Source organism: Crinia signifera, chromosome 4, assembly GCF_055691185.1.
Source record: "Crinia signifera chromosome 4, ASM5569118v1, whole genome shotgun sequence".
NCBI lineage: Eukaryota > Metazoa > Chordata > Amphibia > Anura > Myobatrachidae > Crinia > Crinia signifera.
This window is the reverse complement of record NC_139220.1, coordinates 22,806,908-22,828,461: the sequence shown is the minus strand read 5'-3', so window position 1 is coordinate 22,828,461 and position 21,554 is coordinate 22,806,908. Positions and strand designations below refer to the sequence as shown.

Below are 21,554 nucleotides of genomic sequence, written 5' to 3'. Positions count from 1 at the left end.
CTTTTGAGATGTATATGTTATAATGTATTGGTGTACAAGCACAGAATGGCGTAAACTCTGGGCAGGTGAAACAATATCCCTGATAATGTCAGGTATTGGGGACAATTGAATTGCACCCTGTGGATCACTTAGCCATGCTAATTGACTACGGCTAATTAAATTCCCCCATTGCCTGATTATCACCATGTAACTGGCAATTGCTTATCATTATTTTCTTGCAAATGCATTTTATGGGATCAGACAAGAGCAGGTCCTTCTCAGAGTTTATGGGGTAGTAAAATCTGTAAAAGAAAAGAAAGTTTTATTTTTGTGACCTGTTCAGATTCATTTACATTTGCAGTGGATTCCTTTCCTTCAAATAACGGGGCAGCGTCCATGACAGGTCAGCCGGGCCATGGCAAATGGATGGGAAGTAGCCACCATAGGGGGTGTGTCTATTAAGAAGGGGTTCTGGCTAGGGCCCCAGGTGTGGGGGGAGCAGGCGCCCTGACGCTTACCTGCTCATGGGGGGGGGGGCTGATGCGACGTCCGCCGCTAAGTCCTGGTGGGGAACAATGCCGCCGAGTCCGGGGGGGGGGGATGCGGCCGCTGCTGCCGAGCAGAGGGGGGGAGCCTTCGTTGCCAAGTAGAGGGGGGGAGCTTGAAGCGGCCACCACCGCAGAGTCTGGGGGGAGGGAACAACAATGCTGCCGCGTCCGGGGGTGATGCGGCTGCCGCTGCCAAGTAGAGGGGGAGGGGAGCTTGAAGCAGCCACCGCCGCAGATCCAGGGGGAAGGGAACAATGCAGCCGAGTCCGGGGTGGGAGGGTAGGTTGGTGTGGGGCACCGCTCACATGGCTCCAAGTAGGGGGGGGAGCTGCTCTCATGCCGCCCTCCAGTGGCCAGCGCCATAGGCAAATGCCTAAGGCTGCCTATTGGTGGCGCCGGCCCTGGTTGTGGCCACTCCACTTTAAAAAAAAAACAACATCGTTTTTGAGGGCTGTCGGGTGCCGGTGAGGGTGTGGTTGTGATTGCAACCCAGCGCAGGGGAGAGATGACAGTTGTCTCTCTCCCCAGCTCAGCTCACAGCACTAAGTAGGCTATCTTCTCTCTTCCCCTGGGAGGGCAGGGGAACTGGGGCAGGACCTGGAACTCTCCATCAGACCAGGGCCCAGGCAAAAAGTATCTGCCCCCCCCTTTTCGATGCCACTGTATCAGGGTCTGATGTGAGTGCAAGAACTGAGGATGATAAAAATCACAAAACGTAATGGATAACCAGTGTATACAGTATAATGCCTGTATACTACTGACATAAGGAGGGTATCCTAGAGCGGTGCTGGCATACCTTAGCCCTGATACCCGCTGCTAATGGGTATTATACTTTGTGTGCCTGAGGCACATGAAGAATATTCCCCAATGAGCAGCCGCCGGGACCTACGATAATTTGTGCGATTGGGGACTTATTCCAAATCTCATGTGTTTTTGCCCGATCGTGTGTCCATTTTTAGGAAAATTGGATGGCACAATAATGACCATCAGGCATTAATTGAGATGTGGCCAGTTTTATTGGCTGAAACAGCATTGGGGCTATTAAGATAGCGCCCAATGTACCCAAATCGTTTAGCACATCGGAAATGCAGACTGAAGTGGAAACAAAGATATGAACACATATGCCCCCTTTGTTGCCCTATTGCGAATATTGATCACAATGTGTTGGGAGCAAGACTGTTCCGCCTATGTAACAGCGCTCACATGCCCTTCTGACACCTCTGGCTATATTTAGATATTCCAAGAGTCTTAACCTCTGGGGGAAGTCACTAAAATTTCATGTTTGGTTTTCACAGAAGTCTTAAATAGCTGATTTAAACTTTCAGAATTTGTGTGTGATGTGTCGAGAATTTCATTAACCACTTGCCTGGCAATGTCACGTTGTTGGTGACCACACCAGCAAGCGCATTTTCGGATCTAGTCACAAATGATGGGACCGGTCAGATACACAGCATGGGCGGCTGCAGGAAGGGTATCTTGGCCCCCCAGGCCCTCTGCTTCCCTGCACCCTCCCTGTTTGTCTGCCGATCACTGCTGATTGGTCAGCGAGCAGGAAGCCATACCTATCGGCTGCAGACATTAGTAGCCGATGGGGGACTGTATAATACCTCCACCAATGCTTCCTATTATATTATTTTGGGGCAATGCAAATGTTGCATTCATTCTAAAACGATTGCGATGAATATTCATACTTAATTATACAACATTGCAAACAAGAACAATTTCATACAATGTTCTACTCCCCTTAACTTTAGCTGAATCTAACCTTTTGTTGATGCCCAAGTAACCTTTAACTACAGCTAATTAGGTTAGCTGAGGTTATTTCAATTGGAAAAAGTGGATAAACAGATGTAAAAATTCCCTAGAATGAGTAGGCATTTTAAGCCTATTTAACATCAACAACAGCTTAAGGCTTGAAGTCTTTGGAGGTTAGACGAACAGAACTCTGAACCTTTCTGACTTAAGTTAAGTTATCCGCATTGATTGTGATAATGGAATATAGTGTACATACAACAGTCTTTTACAAGACTATATCCCATTAGTGCGATTACTTGGCCTTTAGCAAATTGATTGGTAGAGTAAAGTTTTATGTTGTTTAATAAAATTTGTTAGATGAGTTTATTTTATTTCTTGTATGTCATCTAGTTATAGCGTGTTTAGCTATAAAAAGATTTATTGGACCATAGTTGTCCTAAGTTCTGTTGTAGCCAGGGGCGGATTGGCAATAGGCTGCACCGTAAAGAACCCTGGTGGTCCGGTGGAACCGTGGAGCCACCTCTGGCCATGTGAGGGTATAGAGTGAATGGCAATGTGGGCATGTAAAGGGATCACTTTCTGGAAATTTTTTGAGGACCAATTTAAATTCCCAATCCACCCATTGTATTAGAATTAGCAAAAAGACACGACTGCAGGAAATGACACAAGAAATGGATGCAACTGTGTCTAACTCAGAATACGTCCCTATTAGAAGGGATCATGCCCCCCTCAACAGATCCCACATCCATAAGGGCTGCTTTCAGAAATTTCGCGAGCTGATTTTCCATCCCAATCCAGGCCCTGGTGGTGGCACTCAATTTCCTAAATGTTCCACCCAGTGCGTATCAAAATTGCAAACCTAATGACCTTGTAAGTGTCAGCACGGTTGACAAGTGACTAGCATTGCTATCCGACTGCTAGCTCTGGGATATAGTAAAGTCTAGTAAATCTTGAACAATTCACAACCTTGGATTTATTTCTGTGAGCCTTCTATGCTGTTTTTATGGAGTTCCCCCTAGGCACTCTCCGTTTGCTTCCACTTTTTAAAAAAAATATCCTGATTGCTTAATTGGCTTGTGCTAAAATGTATACCAATGTGTGTACTTGTGTATTATGGAATGTAGTCTGCAAGCTCCATTGGGGCAGGGACTGATGTGAATGTCAAATTCTCTGTAAAGCTCAACATAATTGCCGGAGCTATATATAGAGAAGTTTTAATAGTAATTTGAGACTTAAATGAGTCATGAGAGTGATAGGACGTTGGTACCGTCTTTATTGCATGTGGTAATTTTATGTGTTTGAAGATTTGTTTTGCAGCAGGCGAAGTACACCAATAAATCTGCTTGTCTTCAGTTGGAAGTCATAAAATGCATGTCATTAAAGGCTTCATATAGTCAGTCTTCCCCAATTCAGAGTTGCTTTGAATATGTCTACGCACCCTTTCCTGCATCAGGAAACGCTCTGAAAATGGGCCCGTTCCATCCATTTATTTTGTTCCAGTATCTTTACCTACAAAATTGTATCAATGTAAACAATGTTTAACCCTTTGAGTGCCAAAGTCATAGGCAAATGCGGGGGAGGGGGGGGGGGGGTGTTCTAGATGCACAGAACCCCCCTCCTCTTGGCAAGTGTTTTAAATTAAGACAACATTAGAACTGGTATATAATATGATCAATAGAGCTGCCACCATATCAGTGTAAGGGACAAAACAGAGCTGCTGCACATGCCCTGTGGGAGCAGCTTCTTCTACCAAGTTTGCTGTGGATCTGAGCCCTCAAACATCGCAATAGACCAGAGAGCAGCTGCCAGGAGGAAGAGACAGGGGCCTTAACATGAGGTGGGAGAATTTGAGCTTTTGGTGGGGCGGGCACTAGAATCAGGCCCAAGGTGTATAGGGACACATCAGAATATATGATGCTAGCTGAGTGAAATGCAAATACTGTAAATACTAACCCCTTTGTACAGTAATCCAGAGTAAAAACCCTCAAAATGTTATTTATTGGACTTCAACTTTGAGTTGGAAAGTTTGAATTTGGTCACTAGCCAAGTCCAACGGTGTTTCCAAGTTCACAACAGCTGGAAGTATACTGGCTGTGGGGCCCAGTATTAAGTTTAGTTCATGCATAACTTAAATTGCGGGAGAGTCTACCAGCTGATTCTTTTAGCATAAATTAAGTAATTCTTCGCCGGTCACAGCTATAACCGGTAAATAAGTTTACTATCCATTTGTTTCTGCAATGTGTTAGCATTCTCAGTACTCCGCAGCAGTTCCACCGTATTGTATTCATGGTTACTTGATTTTTAATTTCATTTTTGTTTAATGGAAAGATTTTTTTTCGGTGTGTGTGGGCAAAGCCTCAGCTTGTAATCAAACTAAAAATACACAATGTAATCCGGCATAACACGATAAAAAAACTGACATGTATTAAAATAAAGTTTCATTAAATTTTACTAACTTAAAAATATTACTCTGTAAAAATGCAAATTCTAACACAATATAAAATGTGCATAGTTTTACTTTATTTTTATTCAGTATTTACAGATGGAGCCAGTTTTCTTATATGCCGCTCTCGGCGCACTATCCGCCGCGGCAATGGTCACGCAAGCTTGTGAGGCGCTCAAGCCTCCTCGATGGGTCGCTCGAGCGCGCTGGCGCTATGAATAATGGTGGCCCCATCTGTACATTAACGTTGCTCTATTTTGAAAATAAGACGCTAGAAAACATTCTAGGAGGCTAGATGGAAACATTAGGAGGCTAGATGTATGTAGCTGTATTCTTCATCACAGTTTTGTATTTTAGACAAGTCGGTTTTTGCTGAGAAAACTATACAGTATTTTAGACTATCCAAGCAATTGTTTTTTTCATTGAATTCATTTGCAGCAATAAATAGCATGTGATATTCCTTAATATGTAATACTAAATATCTAGGTCTCCACATACATTAAGAACCATCACCATGGCAGCATGATAAGGATCGGACAGCAGATGGTCACAAGATCGGACGTAAATTATAACTGTTTAAATTGTATTTCAAATATGGGAAGAACATAAAAAATCTATGCAGATGGGTCGTTTATAGGGAATTGAACTCATGACCTCAGTGCTATCAGTCTGTAATGTTAACCACTACTCCATCCATGCTACCGATGCTGTACTTAACTACTTGGGATCTGCTCTCTCTGGGAAAGTAGCCAGGATGGGTCAGTTTGAGGTGGAGATGGGGGTGTGACATGGAGAAAGGGGGTAGGCTGGAGGTAGGATTTTTAAAAAGAGTCTGGAATTGGTGTGGTGGATACGATAGGATCACCATAGTCACACCCCTTTTTACTTTGGAAAGCATAGGGAGTGGCTACGATGTTGCAATTTAGCCAGTGGGCTAAGTGGGCGGCTGCCTGGGGGGTGGGAGGGGTTTTTAAAAACCAGGAGACTTGCCTGCCATTTTGGGGGGTGGGAGGTCCATCCGGTTTTCAGTAGCCTCCCTGATTTTCCAGTATGGACAGGGGGATTGTGACGAGGGAAGCCACATGGTAATGATCACCATGTATGCCATATACATGGTGATCATTACCATGTGGCTTCCCTCGTCACAATCCCCCTGTCCCCTCTGCGGTAGCAAAAAGGGCGCATTAATTTTTAAGCACATCTGCATCGTATGGAATATAATAATATATGCTACTAAGATGGGAGCATACCTCCCAACGGCTTACGATTTTCGCGTTACCGTCCCTTTTTCTTTTTGGGATGGTCCCACGTCCCGTCCGGGACCGGCTGTGTCCAGTGGTGGCAGGGGCAGTTGGGTTTCCCCCCTGCTCGCCGCTTCTCTGCTCAGCAGATCGATGAGGAACAGCATCTATTCAGGCAGGCAGAGGGGCTGGGGGCATGGCCAGCAGCTCACACAGCGCTGGCCATCCCATCTTCAATAGAACTCCCATCTTAGAAAATTCATCCCTATATGTGGTTCCACTGTACTCCAAAAATACAGCCCAGGGACTCTACGTGATACATTAAGAGCGTTTTATTAATAATTCCGTTGTCTCAGAACCCACACATTTCCTTTCTCGGTGACACTCGTATCCCGTTGATAAAGCCGCTAATTTCTCCACTGCAACTCTGACTTTTTGACTCCTGAAATCAATAGACTCTTTAATTTCAGATGAAGGCAGATTTTACCGGGGAGTTTATTTTCTCTCGGCTCATCTATTTAGTCTGGTCTCCCCTGTGCCCGCAGACTTCTGGATACCTGGAAACGCTCCAGATTGAGAGGCAGAGAAATACATTTTAGACCTGTGAATATTATATTACAGAGATCCCCATGTGACAGCAATGCATTTCGCCGACGCTGTCAATGGTTCATGATACATCACCATTATACCCAGCTCTAAGCACCGGCATCCTGCAGCCCTGAAACAAACATATCGATTAAATACACTTTCCTCATTCTATCACACTAAGCAGAACTGTACATTTGTCTTCTAACAACCATCTCATTACACTTTTATAACGTTCCGAAAGTAATGTTTATCGGGCAAACCGTCTCTGACAGTGTTTATGTCCCTGTTTATGCTTTTATTAATACTGTGGTAACATTTTAGTGTAATTATCTCCTGTATAAAGTACAGTTGTTTGAGGGTAGCGATATCAGCAAACACCATTATTCATATAATCAACAAGAAGTAAAGTCTTTGTCGCTGTATTTCCCAATATAGAGCCCCTCAACTTTATATGTTGGAGTTTCAAGTTAGGGTACGGTCAATATGGCCCTTATTCTAGTTCACTCTTTCTGACAAAATCCTTCTTAGATGGACAAAACCATGCTGCGCTGCAGCGGGCAGATGTAAAATGTGCAGAGAGAATTAGATTTGGGTTAGTTATTTTGTTTCTGTGCAGGGTAAATACTGGCTGCTTTATTTGTACACTGCAATATAGATTTCACTTTGAAGTAAAACCCCACCCAAATCTAACTCTCTGCACAAGTTACATCTGCCCCACCTGCTGTGCACATGGTTTTGTCCATCTAAGAAGGATTTTGTCAGAAAGAGTGAACTAGAATAAGGCCCTATGTCTACAACAACTAGGTTGACAAGCATCAGGTCCACATGCATGAAGGTTGACATGACTGGAGGCTGACATGGGGTTAGGTTGACAGGGTCATTAGGTCAACATGGGGAAGGGCGAAGGTCAAAAGGTCGACATGGGGTTTTTCATTTTTTTTTTTTGGAGCCGACATGTGCCGTCAGGCAGTATTTCATGCCCTACCATCTACTAGGGTGTGGTGGGAGAATAAACTAGTGTGCTGAGCGTATCGAGGCACCGTGCCCAAAGCATGGCAAGCGCAGCAAGCCATGCGAGGGGACACAATGCACTTTTTTAGTGTCCGTGTCGACTGTGTCGACATTCGGGACAAAAGAAGGTGCAAAACCCCATGTCGACCTTTTGACTGTCGACCTTCCCCATCTCAACCTAATGACCCTGTTGACCTAACCCCATGTCCTTCAGTCATGTTGACCTAGTAGTGACAACCTACAGATAGAGCCATCCTCATCTAGCCCTTTAATAGTATTAAGTGAGCCGGAGCTGTCAGACTCAATCCTCTGCTAATCCCCTACTGTATTGTTCTATGTATTGTATTGCAGCTGAGAACAATAGGCCTTGGTGAGCCATGGCTGACCAGAGAAGGCTAGCTGAAGAAGGCTCCATCTGTATTGCTTGTTGACCTAGTTGCTGTCTATCCAATGATATAAACCCAACACATTACTGACATGCTCCCATAGTGACTGGAAACGGAGGGGGTGGGTTTGGTGTCATTGTCAAAAAGCCATGCCCCTTTTGTGGAGACCACACCCTTTTTGGCAGGTTCCATTTTTCATTTAAATAAATGTTTGGAGGCAGTGACTGATTAACCAATAGGCTGACTATGCTGTAGCCTAGGGCACCAGGAATGGGCGGGAGGTAGGGTGACCACCTCATCCCTTTTATTCTGGACACGTTACTTACACAGGTTCTTTGGCTGATTAAAACCAGGTGAAATGGAGTCTTGAAGTCAGCCAGCCACAGAACCTGTGTAATTAATATGTGTTCAGAATTAAAGGGATGAGGTGGTAACCCAAGGGGGAGGACCCGGGGGGCGCCTTGCAGGTGACAGCTGAGGAATAAAATGAAGGCCTAATTTATTCCATGCTTGTTAGTTATCACCCGTTCCAATATACTGTGGGGGGGTTAAGTTCTTAAAGTGACTGGCAGATGGCTGTGCCAATGTAACTTACTGATGGAACCATTACTTTATGTACGTTGTGCTACAGCGCCAGCTGGGCAGCCTAACACCAAAGTGTCCTTCCCACACCACAAGCATTAGATCCTACATGCCAGTTGTATAACCTTCGTTACATGCACATGGGAAGTATGGCTGGCGAGTCCCTTAGTGCCCACACCAGCAGGAACAGCCTAGATACATAGAAAGGGGGGGGGGGGGGGGGCTTGGGAGGAGGTTAATTTACACTTCCGCAGCGGGTGCTATTGTCTGCAGCCGCCGGGACAGGGGTCCTGCCGTGCTGACCAATCAGCAATGATCGGCAGCAGAGCAAATGCTTGGAGAGAGCATGGGGAGGCTGAGGGACCTTCCCGTCCTTCTGAGAGTGTGCTGCCTGTCCCTGGGGGCCCCCACAACCTGCTTTTTAAGAGACTGCTCCGATTTATAAAGTAGTCTGTGGAGGCCCCTAATGTGTGAGGGCCCCAGGGTGACCGCCCCAGTTGCCCCTTGGATAATCTGGCCATTGGCCAACACACATGTGCTTTGCAGCATTACAGGGGGAGCTACATGTGTATTAGCCTAGGGCACCTTTTCTCAGGCACTGTTTGGAGGTAATGGGTCTGTGAACATCTCTGTCTCTTGCCCTTCATTAGCCGGTGCACAGATATTGGGCCAGACGTACTAAGCTTGAAAAGTGATAAAATAGAGAGTGATAGACTCAGCGGGCATCGAAATAAGAGCAGAATTTTATTAAAATCAGTCGTTTTCATACAGATGCTGTTACAAATAAAATTCACAAGAAGCCATTGACCATAAAATGCTCACAAAAGACTCAGCAGGTTCCTGGAGTGTGTTTCTTCCTACCGGAAAGCTAGAATCACTAAAGCATATAAGACAATGCAAGTAGGTCACCGGCAAACCTCCCGGGTGCTGAATGCTAGCGGTAGATGTTGTAAAGTCCAACGGTGACATGAGACGTTATCTTCTGTTTATTTATTTTAATTTTAAATATCCTTTGAACTTCCTACTAAGACGGTAGTGAACTTCTCAAATATATCTTAAAACGATAATAATGCAAATAATTATCCCAGTATATGGGACTCATAAAAATGACAAAAATGTATTTAATCCTCTCCAAATCCCTAAAACATGGAAAGCTTTACAAATAAAACCCAAAGGGATGATTTTGGGCAGCAGGGATGGTGTAGTGGTTAGCATTACTGCCTCACAGCACTGAGGTCCTGGGTTCGATTCCCACCATGGCTCTAACTGTGTTGAGTTTTTATGTTCTCCTCCCTTGTTTCCTCCCACTCTCCAAAAAAAACCCACTGTTAGGTTAATTGCCTCCCCCCAAAAATTAACCCTAGAATCTCTGTGTGTGCCTGTACATGTGGTAGGGAATATAGATTGTAAGCTCCACTGGGGCAGGAAGTGATGTGAATGTTCATCTATTTTATTCTCTGTAAAGTGCTGCGGAATATGCGGTTTATTCTGGTCAGTTTGCAAGCACCGTATCTGCGCAAGGGACCAATGTTTTGCGCATGCGAAGCCGCATTTCTGCACAATGTGCATAAACCGGGGGCGTGCGGCCACGCCGAAAAGAGTTTGCTGGGTGCACGAACCTAAGGCTGCGGCCGAGGGGTGGGGTGGGGGGGGGGTGTGGCGGCAGGTAGTCGTGCCCATGGGAACGCCCATCGTTTCATGAGCGTTCCCATAAAAATGCTGGGCGTTCCCATGGAAACGTGGGCGCCGGGGGCGGGCAGCTGAAATCACTGGATGTCAGCCGCCCGCCCACTTCCTTCTGAATGCCCACGCACATCTAAGGCTAGCTCAGAGTAACCTTAGATGTGCGTGTGCCTTCCACATCATTCGATGGTTGTCGACCATCGAATGATGTGGGTGTTCCCCCACAGCCTGCGAGTGGATATTTATGTTAAACATCTATTCTTAGCCCATGTGTACGAACGGGGCGTGCGAGGGGGGGTATGCATATTGGCATTCGGAGGGCGAATTTGCAGCCTTGCAAATCAACCAGAATAAGGTCCTATATGTGTGCTATATAAATAACTGGTAATAAATAATGTTGGTGGTGTATGAAATGAAACAACATGCTACAGTAGCTCTTCAGAATGCCATTATGGTGGAAATCCATGTACAGTACCTGTATTACACAACTTAAACTGTACTGTTGACGGAATGGACATATAGCGCTTTTAGGAAATGCCAGCAAGGCCGATGGCCTGGTGGGCCACTCCTTTATAAAAAGCAAAGCAAAGTAGCAATGCCTCTCAGAGCTCTGGCTGGTATGCTAGGGCCTGATTCACCCATGGGTGCAGTTCCGATGATGTTGTAAATGATAGATGGTTTTGGGCCTGTGGATGGGCAGGATGTAGTTATGTCACTGTGATAACCTTTGCAGTTTGCTGTACCCTTAATTGATAAGTTGCAGGCCTTTGGGGGGTGGAGAATGAGACCATTGCTTAAATGAACGCTTGTTGTCTCCACTTTGGGGGAGTGGTAGACCCAGACGACCCAAATTCTTTAGAATTTCTGCCCTTTGCACTTTTGTTAAAGTAGCCTGCCCGCTGTTGCTGATGGTGATCCAATGCTTCATTTTCAGACACATGCAGTGGGTCTGAGAGGGCAAAGGTGGGCATCTCATTTCACAAGACGATACCTGCAAGATTTGCATACCTTTTCTGCTCAGCTGCTACTGACATCATTCGCCTCGGTGCGGCATTGTGCCCCGGCAGTTGGGATTCCAACTGTGAGTATACCGACATTAGAATCCTGACTCCCGATAGGGGGGCCAGAGCAATGGAGCCCTTTGTGGGCACGCTGCACGTGCCACAATGCGGTTTTGGTGTCTTGCCACAGGTTCTATTCTCCCTCTATGGGTGTCGTGGACCCCCATGACTGAGAATAGCCCCTGTATTCTGGTATCCCGACTGTCTGGCATTTTACAGTTGGGATTCCTATTACTGACCATCGGAATCTCAACTGTCGGGAGGTCATCCGGCACCCCATTCCCTTAGATCCTAAATACCTGCTAATAAACCTGATTGCTTATACTGAGATATCAGAGAAAGGCAGGTTGGCCGCCGGGGAACCGGGACTCTCTGGTGATTTATGACCAAGGCCCCCTTTTTAGGGGCAGGACCTGACTCATCTTTTAATAATTAATGCTGCCGGGTAGTCATCCACAACTGACTGACTTGGCGGCTGCAAAAGGACATTGTTATTGCTGCCGGGCAGTCACCAGCTATTAACTAACCGGGTGCCGGTGGCTGCCCGCTGGGAGGCTGATTTTTGCTCCGATCCCAGAGGAGCCATGCTGTCGGGTGGGCGGACATCACATTGCGTCATGATGTCACCTCATGATGTCAAGGGGCATTGTGATGTCACATGCTGGACCTGCAAGCACTATCCTCCGGTAGGCCCTTAACATCCCATTCCGACACTGGAAAAAGTGCACGTACAGTAGAGTTGCTGATTCCGTCATGCAGCCACATGGCTTATGATGATTTCAGTGTGTCACTTGGAGCCCACTGCTTACAGAGCTGCCGATCCCCTTGACATCGGTCCAGCATGTATAAACATATATGTTATCATGTATGTAGTAGTAATATATGTGCCTAGCGGTATCCCCCTCCACTACATGGTTTGGTGGTGCAGCCGCTGCTGGTTGCATCCTAGAAAAATCCTAGACTGAATCTGATTGGTTATTACTTACTCTGGGAAACAGCTCCTCTTTTCTGTTTTAGAAGCTTTATTAGAGCTACCCCCTTGAGAACCATCAGCGTACGTAGGCTTTTACGAGAGTTGTGAAAGTTCTAAGATGTCTTTGCTGCAAATCAACTTTATTTTCTCAAGTTTAGCTGCCCTTCAAGCGTTGGGCTACTCTAGAAGCCTATTACGCCATCAATTCCGTATCCATCTGATAATTAACAGTACCTTTAGGAGCTGTTATAGTTTTCCCACTTGTGCCATATTGAAAGCGGTTCATTATACTATCAGCAACAGCGCTGCTTAATGACTGTTCTAGGCATAAAAGGTTAATTCTGCTAGAGGTACCGATGATCGATCCAGGACATTGCCTGACTTCTTAGGCCTGAAACGGTTAATTCCTAGAACCAGAGGCTGTTATTAATTCAGTGGTACAGTAATTAAGTATAAAGTAGTTACTGACACAATGACTTCTGTAGTCATCTGCAAAGTAACATTCATGGAGACAGATGCCGGCTATTGCATTATATGCACTAAGGGCCTGATTCAGCCCTGCTTCCCGGGCTGCGCCTGCCGTTGTGCAGAGCTGCGAACGGATGTGTATGAGATCCTTCTCCGCCCGGCGCTCGCGGCTACCGCGATCGTCGGACGTGTATAAACCTTCAAAAAGTGATCAAATAGAGAGCGATAAACAGCCAGCCAATCAGCTCCTACCTGTTATTTTTCAAACCCAGCATCTAACATGACAGCTAGGAGCTGATTGGCTGGCTGTTTATCGCTCTCCATTTTATCACTTTTTGAAGCTTGATACATCTGGCCCTACGTATGTAGCTGCCGTAAAAAAAAAAACGCTCATTGTCCACCTCTGATCTCGGGCCGATACTGCTGTTTATAAAGAATTCAGGATGAAGAGGCGATCACAGTCCAGGAAAGAAGTAGACATGTTGGAAAGTTCAAAATGGATTTTTTTCCCCTTTGTTTTGCTATTTCTTGCCAGTCAGAGATACATCGCCCGCAGACGTGAAGTGGGTCAATACTGAGTAAGTGAGTAACGGCATTAGTTTTGTGTCAGGACAGGATACGGCCTCATGAGCAGGAAATGTTGTGACCATAAATCTCAGAAGGCAACGTATACAACATAGTGTAGCATAAAATACTGTACAGAGAGCGATTTATCAATGGCGGCTCAATACCAAGTTTACTTTAGCAGGAACAGTAACAATAAAATGCAGTTTCTGTCCTAAAACACCTGAAAAATGTTACATTATATTTATAATCAATGTTCCAGAATTCAGAACCAATAGAAGTCACGATTTAATATACTGTATGTCATAAAATGAATTTTAGCAGCAAAGGGGGTTATTCAGACCCGATTGCAAAGCAGCATGGGGAACGCTGATGACGCCTGCTTTTTCTGGGGCATTCCCAGAAAACGCCGACATTATGCGGCACCTGTCAATCAACTTGACAGGCAGGTGGAGGTGTGACCTCCGGACAGACCTCTTGTACACACAGAGGGAGAGAGAGGACGCTGTAGCTGTCTCTCCCCCCAGCTCAGCACATGGCGCAGAGCTGGGGAAAGAGGCTGTGCTGCGGCGGCAGCCTGTCATATTTTTCCCCGCTGCCCCGCTTCCTGCAACTGGGGAGAGGGGTAGAATGCGGCCCTTCCAGCAGACTCAGGCCTGAGTAAAAAGTACCCACTGATTGGTCATTACTTTAGTGCCTATATACTTAGGCTTGGAGAAAATCAAAGTTTACGAAGATTAAGGACCTTATTCTAGTTCACTCTTTCTGACAAAATCCTTCTTAGATGGACAAAACCATGTGCACTGCAGGGGGGCAGATGTTACTTGTGCAGAGAGAATTAGATTTGGGTGGGGTTTTACTTCAAAGTGAGATCTATATTGCAGTGTAAAAATAAAGCAGCCAGTATTCACCCTGCACAGAAACAAAATAACTCACCCAAATCTAATTCTCTCTGCACATGTTACATCTGCCCCCCTGCAGTGTACATGGTTTTGTCCATCTAAGAAGGATTTTGTCAGAACGAGTGAACTAGAATAAGGCCCAAAATACCAGCCAATCAGCTCCTAACTGCCTTGTCACTGTTAAGCTGTTGGCTGGTACTTTATCTATCTATCTATCTATCTATCTATCTATCTATCTATCTATCTATCTATCTAAAATGCAGTAAAAATCCAGACAGGGTCAAAATCCCGACATTTAAAATCCTGACAAGGACAAAATTCCGACATTTGAAATCCCGACAAGGTCAAAATACCGACATATAGAATGTACAGGTAAAAGAGTCAACATGACTTTGTGTCGACAGGTCGCGAGGTCGACATGGTTTTTTTCACTGTTTTTTGACCCGACATGTGCCGACAGGCGGTATTTCATGCCCTACCATCCACTAGGGCGTGGTGGGAGAATAAAATAGTGTACCGAGCGTACCGAGGCACCGTGCCCGAAGCATTGCGAGCGAAGCGAGCTATGCGAGGGGCTGCGGTTCACTTCCAACTGTATCCATGTCGACTGTGTCAACATTCGGGTTAAAAAACAGTGAAAAACCCATGTCGACCTCATGACCTGTCGACACAAATTCATGTTGACTGTTTCACCTGTACATTCTAAATATCGGTATTTTGACCTTGTCGGGATTTCAAATGTCTGGATTTTGACCTTGTTGGGATTTTGTCCTTGTTGGTATTATGACCCATTCGGGATTTTGACCCTGTCGAAATTTACAGCGCACCTCTATTGTTACAATATATATTTGCATTATTGTTTCTGTACTGTTTCTCTGGATTAGGTATTCATGAGCATAAACAAACAGAAGCTTATCTAGGTTATGCCTTGCCAGGGTTAACTAGGATGATGCCCTTCTACTTAATTACAGATTTTGGGAATCGAAGAGTAAAAAATGCATTAGGGAGCAGTTGGCAAGAAATACTGCCGCACTGAGCTCACAGATAAGCTTATTAGAGCACATTGGAACATTAGTCAACCAGTTCTCAGCCACAGCTAAATCTAGGTTATCAAATTTCATACACTTTAGCTTTTTTGCATAAAACAAATACAAAAATATTGTTTACTACGATCCTTGTGCTAAGATGTCTGGCTCTCCATAAAGAAAGAGAACCAATAATATTTGATTCATAGCTATACTCTAAAAAGTATATACTGTATACTAGAAGTTGTATTATAAAATGCGTTAGGGTGTGGATTCGGTGATGCTCGTTACTGCCCTGACCGGCTTCCTCCTCTTGCATCTGTTCCTGGATGGCTCCCCAGCACGCTGTCTCGCCACTTCTGATGGTGGGGGGTTCGTTGCATCCCAACAGAGCCCTGGACAGTTTATAGGAGCTTTGCCTGGTAACACTGTGGGTGAGATGTAGCAAGCATCACAAAAATAACTTGCAATGCTTGCCGCCAGCCTCTGCATGCATACTGGCCTTTACTAATGCTGTATGCATGAAGAATTCTGCTAAGGACGGCTCTTGCGGAAAGAGCCGTCCTTCGCAACGATAGGCCCTCCTACCTGCGCCTGCGTCGAGTGACGCACACACCGCCAGGGATCTGGTTGCATTTCTCTCCTCATACGATAGAAGCCTATATGCTTCTATGGGCAACACTGATTTTAAAATCGAGTTGCCCACCGCATCCAAGCCCTGGAATGTACCGGGGCTTGCTGCATATGGGGGCTGCCGCCAAACCACCGAAAACTGAAATTTTTTCTGAGTTTTTGTTGTATTTTTTACTTTGAAGCATCTTACCCTATATTATTTATTATTTATTTATTAACAGTTTATATAGCGCACACAGATTCCGCAGCGCTTTACAGCGGATATTTGAACATTCACATCAGTCCCTGCCCCAGTGGAGGTTACAATCTAAGTTCCCCACCACATGTACATGCACACACAGACATTCTAGGGTTAAATTTGTGGGGAGCGAAATCAACTACCAGTATATTTTTATATTGTGGGAGGAAACCGGAGTACCCGGAGTAAACCCACGCAAGTACGGGGAGAATATACAAACTCCACACAGTTAGGGCCATGGTGGGGATTGAACCCATGACCTCAGCGCTGTGAGGCAGTAATGCTAACCATTACACCATCCGTGCTACCCTATATGTGAAATTTTGTGGCATCCAGCCCACAGCATACATTTTATAGATAGAGAGGGAGATACTGTATACACACACTTGCTGTGATGTACTGAGTTCTCCGCAGCGCTTGGCTAGCTCTTTAGCACGTTATCTGTGTGAGTTGGGAGGTGGAGGCCGGAACGCTGGAGCTGTTTATTAGGAATCCTGAAGGGGCTTGTTTGACAGAATTTATGTCCTGTAATAACCAGCACTATCCTTCACATAATACAGCCCTGTGGAATTGTAAAGTTAGTGGTTTCCAAGTGTAAATGATGGTACTAGATTGCCAAGAATCTTCCACAGTATTTACAGTTCTACATTACTGCGCTTTCTGTTGTTGTCCTGAGGACACGAACCGATCAGCGGGATATATTTGGAAATATTATCATATTATCATAACGGGAACGTGTTGGTACCGCATAAACACAACACAATGATGAGCTTGGGTTCCAGCTGCTCCGGTAACGTGAGTGTATTCATGTTCTGTGTTTGGGAATGTGTAGGAGATTCCCACCCAGGCTGTGGGCACATTAGAACGGAGAAAAGGGCATTGACGTGCATTTATTAACCGGGGCTGCGGGCGGTGCTTACCAGCTCGCTAGGCAGCAACAAAACACTGCTAAGTGAGCGGGTCTGAATCGGGCCCTTTGTTCTTAAGTATTCCCGGTTCTACATGTACTGCCATTTTCTATAATAAATAGGTTGTGATGAAGCGAGTGATGAAAGTCTCAAAGTCATAATGACCCAAACCGCTCGTATAGCAATTGTTCATTGAATGCAGTCTATCATCAAGAAACTATTACATGAATCTGAAAAACATATCCAAAATACGACCCTATCTCGCACAAGACACTGCCAAATCTCCTATCCATGCACTCATTATATCCCGCATTGATTATTGCAATAGGCTCCTAACTGGTCTTCCCAAGAACAGACTCTCACCACTACAATCCATTCTAAATGCTGCTGCTAGGCTGATCTTCCTTGCAAGACGCTCATCGTCTGCTGATCCGCTCTGCCAGTCCCTCCATTGGTTGCCTGTATTTTATTCAATATAAAATACTACTTACATATAAAGCTATTAACCATACAGCACCAGCTTATATGTTTACTTATCTCAAAATATCTCCCATCTCGACCACTCCGCTCTGCACAAGATCTGCGTCTCTCTTCTGCACGGATCACTAGCTCCCATTCACTATTACAGGAATTTCATCGGGCTGCTCCCATCCTATGGAATGCCCTTCCACGCACAATAGGACTCTCCACTAGCCTCCAAACTTTCAAGCGTTCCCTGAAAACTCACCTCTTCAGGCAAGCCTATCATATTTAAGTACCACACGCATAACCCGATGAGGCACTTATGTATCTTATAGCTTCCCTTCTGTACTTGTAACTTGGTGGGACTGCTATGCTATTACTGGTGCCTGTTCTTGTGCTTCCCTCCTATATCCCTATAGATTGTAAGCTTGCAGCAGGGCCCTCCTACCTCCAAGTCTGTCTGTTGTTACCCAGTTTGTTATATAACTGTCTACAATTGTAAAGCACAACGGAATCTGCTGCGCTATATAACTGAAATAGATAAATAAATTCATATATTTAGATGTGTTTTGCACATCCTCGCTTACACAAATTGAGCAAACAACTTTGCTGCTGAATAAGTTAGCTACATTTAATAATTTTGCTCTCATCTATCAAACAGCTTTTGCCGCACAGGCGTTTCCCTTTAAACTGACTGTTTGACATTGATACATTGTGTTCATACGGTGTGTTTTGAAGTCACATTTTTGTGCAGAGCACAGCGTACACCTGTGGTTCATAAGCTACCATGTTGTCCTGAAGTATACCGAGTGCTTTGTTTCATTGTTAGTGCGAGTAACATTTTGGAGATCATTTGACCTCCATGATAGTGAAGTTCAAAGTATGGTACAAATCAAGGGATCCGCTTCAGATATATTTTTGGAGCCTTTATGCCCATTTAATTGTAATGTCATAAACCAGTCGAAATAAAAAGCTAAAATACAATTTCTTTTAAACGTAAAAGTCGATCTGGTTTATTATTATCCAGTGTTCTCAAACAAGTTCTAGGCTATGTGGAAGATGGATACTCAGTTCTAGGCGGTAATTTTACTAAAGCTTCTAAAAATGAAAAGAGGCGATGTTTCCAACAGCAACCAATCAGATTTTATCATTTTCTCAGATGTGGTAGAAAAATAATAGCCAAAATCTGATTGCTATGGGCAACGTCACCTCTTTTAATTTTTGGAATTTTTAGTAAATTTAACCCTAGTTTTCAAAGGGGGATACATATAATATCCTGGTGATTAAGGTGGCGGTGGTCAAAAGACCAATATGGAGAATCCCGACAGGGCCTCTGTAGGTTCCCTAACTCTCTCCCCCTAAACCTTAACCCTCCCTTTTAGCAACCAATTCCCCCCCTCACACACACACTGCCCAACCCTAATCCTCCCCCCCCCCACTAGTGCAGGATCCTAAGTCCCACACACCATCACCTACCTCACTCTGACCCCAGGCTAGCCCTAGCTTTCCCTTTTTGTTGCCTAACCCTCCTCCTTGCAGCCTATCCCTAACCCCTCCCAGCCTAAGCCTAAGTCCCCCCACTAGTGCCTAAATCTGCCCCCCATCATCCGCTGCATGCTAGTCCACTTCACATACTTCCTGAACAGGATGCTATCAGTATTTCGGCATCCTGGTGGTGGTCGGTATACTGAACACCGGCATCCTGTCACCGCTAGAGTTCTATGTACAGATGTAGCCCCTGTCATCTTTGCTCAGCGCCCATCAGAGCCTTCCCTCTGGTGAGCGCCGGCGGACATGGACTACATTGAACTTGGACGCGCGTGTGTCTCACGAGCACGCGTGTCCCAATACTTTGGTGATGGGGCAGCGGCATCCTGCCCATCTCCACTTCAGGGAGACAGGCAGGGTTAGGGGGGGGGGTGGGTGGCGAGGAGGACCGGCGGCAGCGGGGGAGGCGGCGGGACCCAGGGGGGAGCGCTGTTGCCATGGGGCGCGCAAGCGTCTCGGGCATTCACGCCCCCTGGTGGGAGCTTACGGCTGGCAGGGGCTGGCGAAAATTTTGCATCTGTACCATACAGAGTAAATCCAGGTGCAATTCAACTTATGTAGAGGAAACAGCAATTTCATTGAGTTGCCAAGTTCAGGCAATTCATGTCTTTGGGTTCCTTCTTTGTGATGACTTTCTGTTGAATGTCCTGTATTTAAAATCATGGGTATTTTTATATATCATTTGCGCCACACAGGAAGTTATAAAAAAATTAAATGTAAATAGAATCAGATTATTATATAACCAATTAAATATATCTGGACAACAAGCTTTTTTAAAGATACATTTTCTGTTTACCGAGTGTCAGCGAAGCACTTTGGAATCACAATTTTTTTAATTAGTATGCAAATTCATCTCTGTATCCACTACACTTGTAGCCATCATGTCGTAGGCTTAATTGGATTCCTTGTGCCTGTATAAATAACTCAAATTAGGTGTGGTGAGGAAAGGCTTTGATTGCTGTCGACCAATTATTCTAATGAGGGTATAATAAACAAAAGGCGTAATATAATAGCATAAGGTATTACGTACAGTGAGTTCTAAGTGAAATAGAACCCTAGAGACTTAAACTTTATTTATAGTGTTACTTGCTATGTTAACAGTTTAAAGGAGAACTGCTATTTTGTGTATAGGTCTGGCTGTCTGCTAAAACGGCCTTGCAAAAATGGCCGTCTTCTCGTTTGAAACAGATGTCAGGGGAGCGGGTACAGCGTTACCTGGAAGTGCTAGATTCTACGAGTATTGGTGCTGAGCATTGAACCCCCCTGGCAACAAACTTGTAAGCCCTTGGCAACGAGCATGGAAACCCATGGCAAAAAACATATAACTTCCTGGCAATGAGCATACACTTGGTACATTATCAGGGCTAATTGATTTCCCCCTTTAGGTTGTTACATTAGTGGTTTTTCTAGAAAATAAAGTCAATACAACTTTATGGCGGCCAAGATATGCACAAATCACTCATTTGCCTATAGGGGCTATGAACACATTTGTGCAAAGTGGGTGTGGGTGTAGGGGGGGGGGGGGCAAAGGGTGTGAATTAAGGTTCTTTGCCAGTGTTAATATGCTGCAGAAATGGCACATCGTACTTTAACATGGAATTGGATTGACCCCATTGGGAGATATCTATCAAAGTTTGAAGAGGTATTAATGGTAGAAAGATAAAGGGTGAAATTTAATAGAATGAGAGATTCAGAAAGTGAGAGGTTTGGTAAGAAATCACCATTTTTTTTAAAGTGGCAATCATTTACACTGCAAAATCAAACTGGTTTTGCAGTGTAAATGATTGCCGCTTTAAAAAAAAAAAAAACTAGAGATTTCTTACCATATCTCTCACTTTCTGAATCTCTCATCCTATTAAATTTCACCCAAAGGGCCTTTCTTCAGATCTGAGCGCAGTACAAATTTGTTCGGAAAATAGGCAAAACCATGTGCACTGCAGGTGGGGCAGATGTAACCTGTGCAAAGAGAGTTAGATTTGTGAGTTATTTTGTTTCTGTGCAGGGTAAATACTGGCTGCATTATTTACACTACAATTTAGATTTCAGTTTCAACACACCCCACCCAAATTTAACTCTCTATGCACATGTTACATCTGTTCCTCCTGCAGTGCACATGGTTTTGCCCATTTTCTGAACAAATTTGTACTGAGCTCAGATCTAAATAAGGCCCAAAAGTGCCAACCAATTAACTCCAAACTGCCAATTTTCAGGTTGTTTTTGAAAAATGACAGTGGGTGATTGATCGACTGGTATGTTATCTCTCTCCAAGCTTTGAAACATATGTTCCACTGTGAGATGATTGCATCCTTCTAATTGGAATTCAACTAACTTATTGAATAGCATTGATTATCTTTATTATTCACATTCAGGGCAGGATTAAAGTCCCTGGACAACAAACTTGTGTAATTGTATAATATATAGCAATCATTTTCCTACAAATACAAACAAAATTGAATTTACACTTGTTGTGGTTATGTGCTCAGGCAATACTTAATCCTAGTTTCAGCTGTAAAATCATAATTATTATTGAATTGTAATTTTTTCCTACGGGCTTAT

General features: G+C 44.6%; 1 protein-coding gene across 3 annotated transcripts in view; it reads left to right on the top strand.

Moving 5' to 3' along the window:
- Positions 1 to 21,554, top strand: part of GABRB2 (gamma-aminobutyric acid type A receptor subunit beta2) — a 283,146-nt gene that overhangs the window by 105,306 nt on the left and 156,286 nt on the right. The gene's annotated exons all lie outside the window — the stretch shown is intronic.